Source organism: Canis lupus, chromosome 12 (genome assembly GCF_003254725.2).
Source record: "Canis lupus dingo isolate Sandy chromosome 12, ASM325472v2, whole genome shotgun sequence".
Taxonomy (NCBI): domain Eukaryota; kingdom Metazoa; phylum Chordata; class Mammalia; order Carnivora; family Canidae; genus Canis; species Canis lupus.
In genome coordinates this window covers 56,046,092-56,059,665 of record NC_064254.1, presented here as the reverse complement: position 1 = coordinate 56,059,665, position 13,574 = coordinate 56,046,092, and the positions used below count along the sequence as shown (strand labels likewise).

At 34.2% G+C, this 13,574-nt stretch overlaps 1 protein-coding gene and 1 long non-coding RNA gene across 8 annotated transcripts in view; one reads left to right on the top strand and one right to left on the bottom strand.

Moving 5' to 3' along the window:
- The window catches only part of LOC112658411 (uncharacterized), a 499,297-nt gene that overhangs the window by 372,558 nt on the left and 113,165 nt on the right, over positions 1-13,574 (bottom strand). The gene's annotated exons all lie outside the window — the stretch shown is intronic.
- Positions 1-13,574, top strand: part of LOC112658410 (uncharacterized) — a 36,585-nt gene that overhangs the window by 10,726 nt on the left and 12,285 nt on the right. For 5 of the 7 annotated variants that reach the window (XR_007401316.1, XR_007401319.1, XR_007401318.1 and 2 more), the window contains 2 exons: positions 93-273; positions 1,841-2,136. This is a non-coding gene — a long non-coding RNA (uncharacterized LOC112658410). Of the gene's footprint in view, positions 1-92; positions 274-1,688; positions 1,708-1,840; positions 2,137-13,574 lie in introns of those variants that run through there. The other 2 variants (XR_007401321.1, XR_007401320.1) reach the window with 2 other exon arrangements.

Genomic DNA, 13,574 nt, shown 5'->3' with positions numbered 1-13,574 from the left:
AAGCTTAAATATGCGCTGACCTTTGAAATGAACTGCAATCCGCGTTGTTTGGCCACGGATCTGACTGTGTTACTGTCTCCATCTATTTCTAGCATGAAAGATGTGGGTGTTGGAGCTGCTCTGCTCTCTGGTGGATGTTGACAGCATGGCTGCAAACATACAGCAGCACCAAAAGAGACAGCTACACAGCATGGAACAGAAAATTTAACCACACAGCCATCATAGACAGAACTAAAGCACTGATCTATATTTTCTTTAAAACTTGCTAGCAAGGTAAACTATAAACATGTCTCCATCTTGTAAAAGCAATATATTTTGTGTTAAGAAGAGTATTGCTGAAAAAAAAAAGAAGAGTATTGCTGTTAGGAGGCGAATGTGAATTGAAAATACACAAAATTATTCAATGATTTTAAAAATCATTAGAAGTCTCAGGTAGTTTTCTCAGGATGCGCACAAAGGAAAGAATACAGGCTGGAGAAATATACCTTTTAATTAAATACATAGTGGGATTTCATATAATTACCAATGTTCCTGGAGTGACATTTTCTTCTTCTTTTTTTTTAATTTTTTGCTTAGGATAAGTACTTCATCAATAATTAGTTTATGTAAGATAGAAGGACATTCCTTTTTAAATGATTCCTAGGAGTCATAAGAAACTTCAAAATATCATCTAGCACTATCTCCGTTAACAGTGGACTACCTAAAGTTCTGTGTCTCAGCTTTGTCAGCTATTACTTGGTCTGCCTCTAAAAACTACTTTTAAAACAATGAGACAATGCATGCAAAAAACTTTAAAGAATAATAAAGCTACCACAATTTGCAACACCACAAGTTAAGCAAATTCTATACTTTTTTACATTCTACTCTAGAATCTTAAAGTACTTTTAGGTGAAACCAAAATATCTCATAGTCAAATGTAACACATTATCTCCTTATTCCAGTTTGACATAAATGTAGTCATCAAATCAACAGGCATTGACTAAGAACTTCCTCCTGTTGTGCTCAGAATGCTAAAAGAAAGGTAGTACTAATGGGCTCATGAATAAAGGTCTGTCACCATTACCTTTCTTCTTAGCATAAAATATTTTGGTTGGCCTTTAATAAATACTAACACTATATATCTCTCATGTTGGAGATATGATCCTTATAGTCAAAGATTTTACAGTCTTCAAAGAGTGGTATATATGCAAAAAAATTAAATGACAAAAGTAAAAAGTCAATCAAGCTTTTGAGCATGTGATATAGTTGCACTTGATATGATAGAATCAAATGCTGGTATTGGAATAATCTTGGATAACCACTTCTTTTATTTTCATTTAGATCACCCATTCTAATATCTTAACAGAAAAAAAAAACTTGAAAAGAATATTTGCTTTGTGGTGGGAATATAAAACTCAAGTATGTTTGAGAGGAATGATTCTTAAAATTAGTTATACTAAAGGAAAAATAAAAATATCTATATTCCAAATCCCTGATCTAGCAATTTTTAACCTCAATAAAAAAGACTATTTCTATTCAGTAGTAACCAGAGATTTTGATTGAGTTATGCCTCCTAGAGGGAGAAATTATGAGAAACCTGGATATAAAATACTGATTTCTTTATGGTCTGAAAAAAAAAATTGTGTGTGGGGGAATTGTAAGGTACAAGTGAGCTGGAACCTGTTTGTAATATTTCCTCTCTCATTCAGCAAATTTTGGATTTCCAATGTATATCCCAGAAGTCACATCCTTCTAAATGAGTAAATAATATAGGCGCGATTTTTTTAAAAGTGCCTTGTTGTACCTAAGTGCACTGCAGGACATCTGGCACGTTTCATTCTGAAATGATGTTTATCCACAGAAACGCCATCAGTGGAAGATGTATTGAAAAGCTGAAGGTCTATTAAGGGAGTATGGGACAGCTGCATACATTCTGTATAAGGCCATGGAAATGACACAGCAATACCCCATCTGTGGCTTTGGTTCACAGAGCTTTGAATAAAAATTCAAGATCAAACTTCACTTGTTAAGGAAAAGAAGACTCCTAATAGAAAGCTAGTATTAATAGTCTTATATATAAAGGTCTGTTACTGTTAGCTTTCTTCTTAAAATACATTGTGGGATGTCTATGCCTTTAATAAATACTAATACTACGTATATTCACCTCTTGATGTTATTTGAAGAACTGCTTGTAAGGAACTACAATTTGCACTTTTATAATTTAGGCCATTTGTGAATAGGCTTAAAACTTGGAGAAGTATGAGGAAGGGGTAGGGCAGATGTTGTTCAAACTTCCCTATTTGGCCCTGCCAAGTCCTTCATTCTGGACCTACAATACCCAGCCTATTCAAAACTCAATGTCTCTTAATGAAGATTACTAATCAAGCTGATTTATGTGGTAGTGTAGGAGGTGGGGGTCATTCTTTTTTTTTTTTTTTTTTTTTTTTTGGTGGTGCTGCTCCTAAAGAAAGTTTAATGCTCACAAAAGCCTCAGATTGACAGCTCCACAAAATGGAAATTCACAGAACAGAAGTATCACATGTGAGGGGGATATAGCCTCCCCTTATGTTAACCTGCCAATTCACAATTTCAACCTGCAAGGATCTGCCACCAAATTCAAGAGATTAATTCAGTCCCTGTGCCTGTTCAATCCTTTGCCAATAAGGAGGCCAATTAGTTTCAACTACACTGGTTAGTTTACGTCTGTCTTTATTTTTTTCTAATGGGGGCATTTTCTCTCCATCATTTGGATGATTTTGACCCCCCGTTCATTGCAGGTTACTATAAAATGGCTGTCAATCACTTCAAATCACAGCTTAATGTGAACCAAAGCCTGAGGTGAAAAGTTCAGTCATTAGCTATTGAAACCATCCAGCTCCCCATTGGGGTGGGTTTTGTAATGTTCATAGGAAAACAATAATGATAATAATACTATAAATTTGAAATAATATTGCAATTCTCTATTGAAAAATACGATAGTCAACTAAATAGCTAAGTTCGCTTCAGTTAACTTCTAGTCTTAAAAAAGTCATCAATTCCAAACTTCTTAACCCATGTGCATTTCTTGTGTATATTCATAAATTACTATATCTCAGAAAACTTTTATTTGTTAAGAATTAAAATACTTACCTCATTTATATATGATTTAAAATTTCATTTTAGCCTGTATTTCTAGAAGATAAATTCTAACACTACTAAAAGTGCAATGTTAAAAAAAAAAGGTAGAACACCTGAGGTTTTTTAAGTTAACAAATGAAAATATTCTATGCAAATATAATGCCACTAACTTTAATATCTGGAACTCCAGAGGAAAACTTAGAGATGAAGAAATGCACAATTGATTGAAGAAATACATTATGACTAGACAGGTGTGTTAATTTTTCCTCCGAAGTAGAAATAGGTGAAGTGATATTTTTCATTCTTCATTATTATTTATTTCTGAAAATGAGCTAACAGAGTAGGGTTTTTTTAGTAGAAAGGGGAACAAAGAATTCGAGGCATCTATGGAGCTGTGTATGATGGAGGAAAGATCACAGAGGAGAGATTGACACCAAAGCCTTCCATTGATAACATTTTCTTTGTAAAGAGTATCTACTGTGCCCCAAGTACTCCACCAGTCACAAGGGTACTGTGGCTTACATACCCTGAAACAAACACTGGATCTCAAAGCAACATGCTGGCAAATCTAGATAAATATTTAGACTGTAATAATAGGTAAAAACGTGAAGCTGAACAATTCATATTTATCTCCACCAAATTCAGAAATTTCAAATTTTCTTTTTAATTTTTTCCTCTAATCTACATATTCAGAGGTTCTTAACTCCAGTTTTCTCTATTCTACCCCTAGAGGGCAGTAGAAAATACAGAAATACTGAGTTTGGTGGCTAAAAAAGGAGGGTAAACAATTTTTAAAGAATCAAGCAAACTAATAATATAGCACTTTCAAGGACTGATAGCCACTTTTATATATATAAATCCTCAAAAAGTACTTGGTTTATTGATAAGCCAAAACATTTAGTACTATTTGTACTATAGACTACTATAAACATAGTTATCAATACTTAGGACAACATTCACAAGGTATAACTTAAAAAATCAGAATTCCAACCAAAATCCATTCCAAAAGTTTTTTTTAATATCCATGAATAACATTTTTTAACCTTCTTTCCAATTTAATAGTATCAGTTCATACAAAGACCTCTAAGCTTAAAATGACACTGATAATCACTGGCACTGTTAGTAATACTATAAATAATAAATCTCCCTTACATCTAAAGGAGTTTAAAAAAACAACAAACAAAGCCTAAAGCCACCAGAAGGAAGTAATTAATAAAGATTAGAGGAGAAATAAATGATATAGAAAATTAAAAAAAAAAAACAATAAAACAGATCAATGAAACCAGGAGCTTGTTCTTTGAAACAATTAATGAAATTGATCAACTTCTACCTAGACTTATCGAAAAGAAAAATCAAGGGACCTAAATAAATAAAGTCACAAATGAGAGAGGAGAAATAATCAACATTACAGAAACACAAACAATTATAAGAGAATATTATGAAAAATTATATACCAAGAAATTAGACAACCTGAAAGAAATGGATAATTCCTAGAAACATATAAATTACCAACAATGAAACAGAAAGAAATAGAAAACTTGAAAAGACCAGTAACTAACAAAGAAATGGAATCAGTAATCAAAAAATTCCCAACAAACAATAGTCCAGGCACAGATGGCTCCACAGGTGAATTCTACCAAACATTTAAAGAAGAGTTAATATCTATTCTTTTCAAACTATTCCAAAAATAGAAAAGGAAGGAAACTTTCCACATTCTATGATGCCAGCGTCACTGTGATACCAAAACCAGATAAAGATTCCACAAAAAATAATATATATATACATATATGTCAATATTCCTGATGAACATGGAGACAAAAATTCCCAATAAAATGCTAGCAAACTGAACCTAACAATACATTAAAAAAAAAAAAAAAAAAAACAATCATTCACCATGATCAAGTGGGATTTATTCCTGAGTTGCAAGTGTGGTTCAATATTCACAAATCAATCAATACAATATACTACATTAAGAAAAATGAAAAAAGGATAAGAACCATATAATAATTTCAATAGATGACAGATAAGCCACTTAGCAAAGTAGAGCATCCATGCATGATAAGAACTGTCAACAAAGTAGGTTTCAAGGGAACATACCTCAACATAATCAAGGCCAAATATGAAAAACCTACAGCTAATATCATCTTCAATGGGGAAAAACTGAGCTTTTCCTTCATGGTCAGAAACAAGACAGGGATGTCCACTCTTTCCACTGTTACATTTAACATAGTACTAGAGGTCCTAGCCACAGGAATCAACAACAAAAAGAAATAAGATGAATCCAAATCATCAGGAAGAAATAAAACTTTAACTATTTTCAGATGATATGATAGTATATAAAGAAAAAGTGAAATACTCCACCAAAAAATTGCTAGAATCAGGACACCTGGGTGGCTCAAATTGGTTGAGGCTCTGACTCCTGATTTCAGCTCAGGTCATGATCTCAGGGTTGTAGGATGGAGCCCTGCATTGGGCTCCACAGTCAGCATGGAGTCTGCTTGTCCCTCTCCCTCTGTTCCTCCCCTCACTCTTTCTCTCAAATAAATAAATAAATAAATAAATAAATAAATAAATAAAATCTTTAAAAAACAATTGCTAGAAGTGATAAATGAATTTAGCCAAGTCACAGGATACAAAATCAACATACAGATATCTGTTACATTTCTATACACCAATAATGAAGCAGCAGAGAGAGAAATTAAGGAATCAATCCCATTTACAGTTGCACCAAAAATAATAAGAAACATAGGAATTGGGCAGCCCTGGTGGCTCAGCGGTTTAGTGCCACCCTCTGCCCAGGGTATGATCCTGGAGACCCCAGATCGAGTCCCACGTCAGGCTCCCTGCATGGAGCCTGCTTCTCCCTCTGCCAGTGTCTGCCTCTCTCTCTCCCTCTCTCTCTGTGTCTCTCATGAATAAATAAATAAAATCTTAAAAAAAAAGAAACCTAGGAATAAACCTAACCAAAGGAGTAAAAAAGCTGTACTCTTAAAACTATGAAGCACCGATGAAAGAAACTGTAGATGACACAAAAAAGTGGAAAGACATCATTCCATGATCATAGATTAGAAGAACAAATATTACTAAAATTTCTATACTACCCAAAGCAATCTACATATTTAATTCAATCCCTATCAAAATATCACCAGTGTTTTTCACAGAGCTTAAACAATCCTAAAATTTGTGTGAAACCACAAAAGACACTAAATAACCAAAGCAATCCCGAATAAGAAAAGCAAAGTTGGATGCATCACAATTCCATACTTCAAGTTATATTACAAAGCTATAGTACTCAAAACAGTATGGTCCTGGCACAAAAACAGACACATAAATCAACAGAACAGAATAGAAAACCCAGAAATGAATGCACCACTATGGTCAATTAATCTTCAATAAAGCAGGAAAAAATATCCAATGGGAAAAAGACAGTCTTTCCAATAAATTGGGGTTGGAAAAACTGGACAGCAACATGAAAAAGAATGAAACTGAACTAGTTTCTTATACCACATAAAGACAAAATGAATTAGAGACCTAAATGTGAGACCTGAAACCATAAAAATCCTAAAGGAGAACAGAAGCAGTAACCTCTTTGATATCGACCATAAGTTCCTTCAAGATATGTTTCCTGAGGCAAGGGAAATAAAAGCAAAAATAAACTGTTGGGATTTGGTCAAAATAAAAAGCTCTGCACAGTGAAGGAAACAATCAACAAAACTAAAGATAACCTACAGAATGGGAGAAGGTATTTGCAAATGACATATCTGATAAAGGGTTAATATCTAAAACATATAAAACTCAATTCCCAAAAAATGAAAAATCCAATTTAAAAATGGGAAGAAAACATGAATAGACATTTTTTCCAAGATGACATACAGATTGCCACAGACACATAAAAAGATCGCTCAACATCACGGATCATCAAGGAAATACAAATCAAAACTGCAATGAGATATCGCCTCAAACCTGTCAGAATGGCTAAAATCAACAGCACAAGAAATAACAGGTGTTGGCAAGGATGTGAAGAAAGGGGACCCCTCTTGCACTGTTGGTGGGAACACAAACTGATACAGCCACTTTGGAAAACAGTATGGAGGTTCCTCAAAAAGTTAAAAAATAGATATACTAGCATCTAGCAATTTCACTACTAAGTATTTACCCAAAGAATGCAGAAATACTTATTCAAAGGAATACATGCACCCCAAAGTTCATAGCAGCATTATCTACAATAGCCAAATTGTAGAAGACATCCATTGACTGGTGAATGGAGATACACACACACACACACACACACACACACACACACACAGTGGAATATTACTTAGCCATTTAAAAAAATTAAATCTTGCCATTTACAAAGAGATGATGGATCTAGAAAGTATAATGTAAAATGAAATAACTCAGTCAAAGACAAATACCCTATGAATTCATTCATATGTGGAATTTAAGAGAAAAAAAAGCAAAGAGGAGGAAAAAGAGAGAGAGAGAGAGATGCAAACTAAGAAACAGACTCTTAATTATAGAGAATAAATTGATGGTTACCAGAGGGGAGGTGGGTGGGAGGAAAAGTGAAATAGGTGATGGGGATCAAGGATGGTGCTTGTTGTAATGAGCACTACTGTTGTATAGAAATGCTGAATCATTACATTGTATACCTGAAACTAATATTACATTGTATGCTAACTAACTGGACTTTAAATAACAACTTAAAAAAAAATAAAGACTATTTAGAATCCCCCATCACCAAAAAAAGTATCCTATTTCTGTAGTTGGACAAATTTAATAAAACTATCAAATTGTAAAAAATTAATAATAATAAATCTGCATTTCTATTATGTCTTTGGACATAATGGAAATTACATGGAATTTACAAAGGTATAATTTTTAACTAATTATAAATAATTTTGGACTTTAATAAAAAGTTATAAAAATAATACAAAAACTTCCATATACCTTCACCCAGTTTCCCTTAATGTTAACAACTTACATAGCATAGTAAATTACCAAATCCAGGACATTGACATGTGCAGAATACTAACTAAACAACAGAACTTATTCAAATTTCACCAATTTTTCCATTAATGTCCTTTTCCTGTCCTAGAATCCTGTCCAGAAACCCACATTGCATTTAGCTGGTTTCCCCCTCTTAGTCTCCTTCAATCTGTAATTGTTTCTCATTCTTTCCTTTTATAATGATCACAGAAGGAATATCATGTTCTATTCAGTGCATCAATTCAATTCAGTGCATCAAATCAGTGCATAATATTTCTTGAGGAATAGAATCTGTTAAGCATTATGCTTGGTGAGCTTATTAAGAGGAAAAAGAGACTTTACTCATGTAAATAGTATTGCTTATATGTGTATGTGTATGTGTAAGACCTGAAAGAACTTCTTTTTTTTTAAGATTGCATTTATTTATTCATGAGAGACACAGAGAGAGAGGCAGAGACATAGAGAGAGGGAGAAGCAGGCTCCCTGTGAGGAGCCTGATGCAGGACTCCATCCCAGGACCCTAGGAGCACGACATGAGCCAAAGGCAGATGCTCAACTACTGAGCCACCCAGACGTCTCAAAAGCACTTCTTCAATATAAAGGCATATATTCCCTCAGATGATTGCTTCATTTGCATTATATCACTCCAGGCATGATGCTTTCTATTTGCCTTCCCAAGTCAGCTCAGAATTGTCCAGACGCAGAAAACAAGGAAATGTGAGCTTCAGCTCATGTTTTCTAGTGCTCCGTTGTGTGACATAATTGCAATAGAACAATCTCATGGGAAAGAGCAGTTCTATGGGAAATATCATTAGTTCAAGGGATCTTCAACTTTAACTAAAGCAGTGGGTTGGCTCTGGAGACAACAAACAAACCTTAGAGATGTAAAGTGGCTATGAGACACCAGTTTCAAGTGCTACAAAATCTCTGAGAAGATGTCCAACAGATCCTTCAGGCCATATCAGCAACCACTGCCCTCTCTGGTCCTCTCGGCTACCTCTAGTAGAATTACTACTTCCTACACTCTTTATTATCCAGTCCTAATATAATGTACACTGTGAAGCATGCCCTGACTTCCTACAGTGCCTCAGAAAGAAGCAACAGCTCCTTCCCATTACAGTCCTACTTCACTTTCCATGATTATGGCACGTATTTTTTCACAATTTTCATTCCTGACTATGCTGTGAGTTCTTTAAGGCCATGGATATGGGACATATTCATATTTGTCCCCCCAGTGCCACAAATCATTGTTCCAGGCACATGCTGATATTCAGTAAATGCTTGCCATGGCATATAACTGTCCCTTGGTTATTATACATGGTTCAATCAATTTGTGATACTAGAGAAGATTGTTTTAGCCCCTGTGAATAGGATAACACTGAAAGAAAATCCTGTTGAAACAGTCAAGTCATCTGAGGCTTCTAAAAGTAAAGGTGAATTAACTTTCTTCACAATATTCCTTTTAAATTTTTTCCCTTTAAGCTTAATTTTAAAGTCTCAGAAAAGCACAACAAACTTTGTTCTACTTGAGATTCAATAGAAAATCAAGAATAGAAAGGATGAAAGGCAAAAATGATTTACTTTAGCTATTAATTATAGAGGTTAAAGGAAAAGATGGCTTCCTTCTCATAAAGTACATTAATATGTATCTGTAATTAATATGTATAATCTGTTATGTCCAGAACAGCAAGAGGGAATAAAAAACTCCTAGAATCTCTGTTCAGAAGGGAGATAAGACTAAGAGCAGAAACCTTAGCAAGAAGAAAGAGAGATACCTCAGAATGACTCCAGCATTGGTCCTATAAGTTGAGACTCTAGGAGGCTGGCTTTAACTCACATTTAACCTAGATTCATAGGTATTTCCAAATCAGGTGTCCAGCTGGGAGAGAATTACAGTTGACAGTGAAAAATTAATTTAAAAGGATTCTCATTTTAAGGCATTATGTGTGCTTTGTTTCATTTGGAGATGAAAGGAAGATTATTGAAAGCCAAAATTAATATATGCAGACATTGATACAGATCAATTTTTCAAGCATCTTTCTTCCCAGTTAACTCTCTCTCTTACCTTTCCAATCTCCCTCTCTTTCCTCTTCCATTGCATTATCCATCTCTTTCACCCATCCCAGTAACCACAGTTCCACCTCTCATTCAATTTAAATCCTTCTATCTCAAATTTAAAACCTAGAAGTGGCCTAAAGTCTTTTATATACCCCTCACTGTGCTAAATGCTGAAAATACAAAGACAGCAAAATAGCCTCTAGATTCCAGAGTGCTTCATGAAACTTTCCATTGTAAACAGAAAAAAGCAAATAATTAGGTTTGAAATACCTATTCCCACTTCTGGTAAGGTTCAGTAGATACATTTTCCTTATTCCTCCTCTTACACAAAACTGAAAATTCCAGACATTATACATATACAAATAACGTATATAAGACAATGGTAGTGAGAAGAAAATAGACTCCTAGGGTCCCTGGAACTTGAGTACAGTACAGTAGTGAGTTTCCTGAATTTTCTTTTTGCCTCATATATACCAGACTTGGTGATGACGAAGCTAGAAACTTGGAAATACAAACAGATGGAGATCAAAAAGCCCCCAAAGAAACCTGCTTTCTCTAGGAAAATGACCAAGAAAGGGATGATCAAGCAAGACAAAATTTTTAAATAATAATCACCTTACTGCAGCCAATACCACAAGGCAAAACTATGGCTCCAAGAAGCAGGAGGATGTCAAACTGAACAAAAGAAAGACAACCAATAAATGCCAACACCGAGATAACAAAGATGTTAAAATTAAATGAAGATTTTAAAGCTGACTTGACAAAAATACTTCAACAAGCAATTAAAACATGTTTAAAACAAATGAAAAAATAAAACTTTCAACAAAGAAATACAAGATTTTTTTTAATGGAAATTTTAGAACTGAAAAATACAAAAACTGAAATAGGAAAGCTCAGATGGGTTCAGAATGCAAGGGAAAAGGAAAGAGTCAGTGAAGTGGAAGATAGAATGATAGAAATTTTCCAATCTGAATGTGGCCACAGTGGCAGAGGTTTAAGTGATGCAGCCACAAATCAAGGAATGCCAACAGCCATTGAAGCCTAGAGAGTCAAGGAACACATTCGCCCAAGAATCCCTACAGGATGCATAAACCTGCCAGTACCTTGATTTCAGCCTAGTGAAACTGATATCAGACTTCTGGCCTCCAGAACTGTAGGAGAATATAAACTTCTATTGTTTTAAGTCACCAAATTTATGGTAATTTGTTGCAGCAGCCACAAAAATTAATATAGCAAAATATACTTTCTTATTAAGTACACATGGGACAGTCTCCAAGATAGACCACATACTGGGCCACAAAATGATACTTAATAAATTTAAAAGGACAGAAATCATACAAAGTATGTTCTCGTACCACCATGGAACAAAATTAGAAATCAGTAACAGAGAAATTTGGAAGACTCACAAATTAGTGGAAATTAAACAACACATTCTTAAATAATCACTGGATGAAGGAAGAAATCAAAAAGGAAATTAGACAATATTTTGAGATGAATGAAAATCAAGAAAAAACTATGGAATGGAGGTCAAGCAATGCTTAGAGATAAACATATTAGCTGTAAATGACCACATTAAAAAAGAAGAAAAAGGCAGTCAGTTCACTCACTTGGTTAGACCATGCTGCCAAAAAAAGGAAGAAAAATCTCAAATCAATAACCTAAACTTCTACCTAGCGTTACTAGAGGGAATAAAAAAGACAAAATATACCTTAAATAAGCAGGAAAAAAGGAAGTAAAGATTAGAGTGGAAATTAACAAAATAAAGCAGAGAAAAACAATTTTTAAAAAATCAGTGAAACCAAAAGCTCATTCTTTTAAAAATAAAAACTTAAGGAAATTGACAAAACTTTAACTAAATTGACAAAAAAAGTAGAAAACTCAAATTACTAGGATTAGAAATAAAAGAGACAACATTAATATTGACCTTACAAAAATGTAATAAGAGGAATACTAGGAACAATTGTGTTCCAATAAATTAGCTTAGGTGAAATGTTCAAATCCCCAAAAAGACACAAGTACTGAAATTTACCCTAAAGCAATACGTAATCTCAACAGACCTATAACAAATAAAGTGATTGAGTTAGTAATCAAAAATCCAATGTGGGGGATCACTGGGTGGCTCAGCGGTTTGGCACCTGCCTTCGGCCCAGGGCATGATCCTGGAGTCCTGGATCGAGTCCCACATCAGGCTTCCTGCATGGAGCCTGCTTCTCCTCTGTCTGTGTCTCTATCTGTGTCTCTCATGAATAAATAAATAAATCCAAAAAAAAAAAAGCAAAATCCAATGTCAAAGAAAGACCCAGGCCCAGGAGGTTTTATTTTCAATTCTACCATGCATTTAAAGAAGAATTAATAACAATTCTCCATAAACTGTCGCAATGAATATAAAAGGAAAAAACACTTCCCAACCTGTTTCATGAGGCCAGTATTACTGTGATACCAAAAACAGACATAGTCCCTGACTTTAGAGCATCAGTCCTTCTAATGGAGCGGTTATTTTTAAAAATATTTTATTTATTTATTCGAGAGAGAGAGAGAGAGAGAGAGAGAGAAACAGGCAGAGACACAGGCAGAAGGAGATGCAAGCTCCATGCACATAGCCTGATGTGGGACTCAATCCTGGAACTAACTCCAGGATTATGCCCTGGGGTGAAGACAGGCACTAAGCCCCTGAGCCACCCAGGGATCCCTGGGGAGCGGCTATTAATCAAGCAAAGCACACAAGATGATATAAATTTACAGGGCCGATTGTGTTCCCAAGGCCTGAAATCTGCTACCATGAATATGGGTAATGAGTGTTGCCAAGTAGAAGAAAAAAAAAAATCACCTACCAATATCTTTTATAAATATGGATGCAGAAGTGCTCAGTAAAATATTAGCAAACTGAATCCAGCAACATATAAAAAGAATTATATATCATAATTAAGAGGAATTGAAAAGATTCAAAGTGCCTTTTGCAACTACAATGAAATCAAACTAGAAACCAATAACTAAAGTATAGTTTAAAATTTTACAAGCATTTAAAAACTAAAAAAAATCTGTGGTTCAAAGAGAAAATTTTAAGGAAAATTTTTAAAAATATTGATCTGAATGAAAATGAAAATACAATATATGAAAATTTGTGGGACACAGCTAAAGTAGTACCAAGGGGAAAATTTATAACGATTATATATTCATTACAATCTGTAACAAATTTGTAACAATGCATATATTAGAAAAGATGAAAAGTCTCAATAATCTAAGCTCCTGCTTCTAGAACTTATAAAAAGAGAGCAAAATTAACTCAAAGCCAGCAAAGAGAAGAAAATAATAAAAATAAGAGCAGAAATCAATAAAACTGAAAACAAAAGCAATACAGAAAATCAATAAAACAAAGAGCTGATTCTTTAAAAAGATCAATAATATTGGCAAGCTTCTAAAAGACAAAGAGA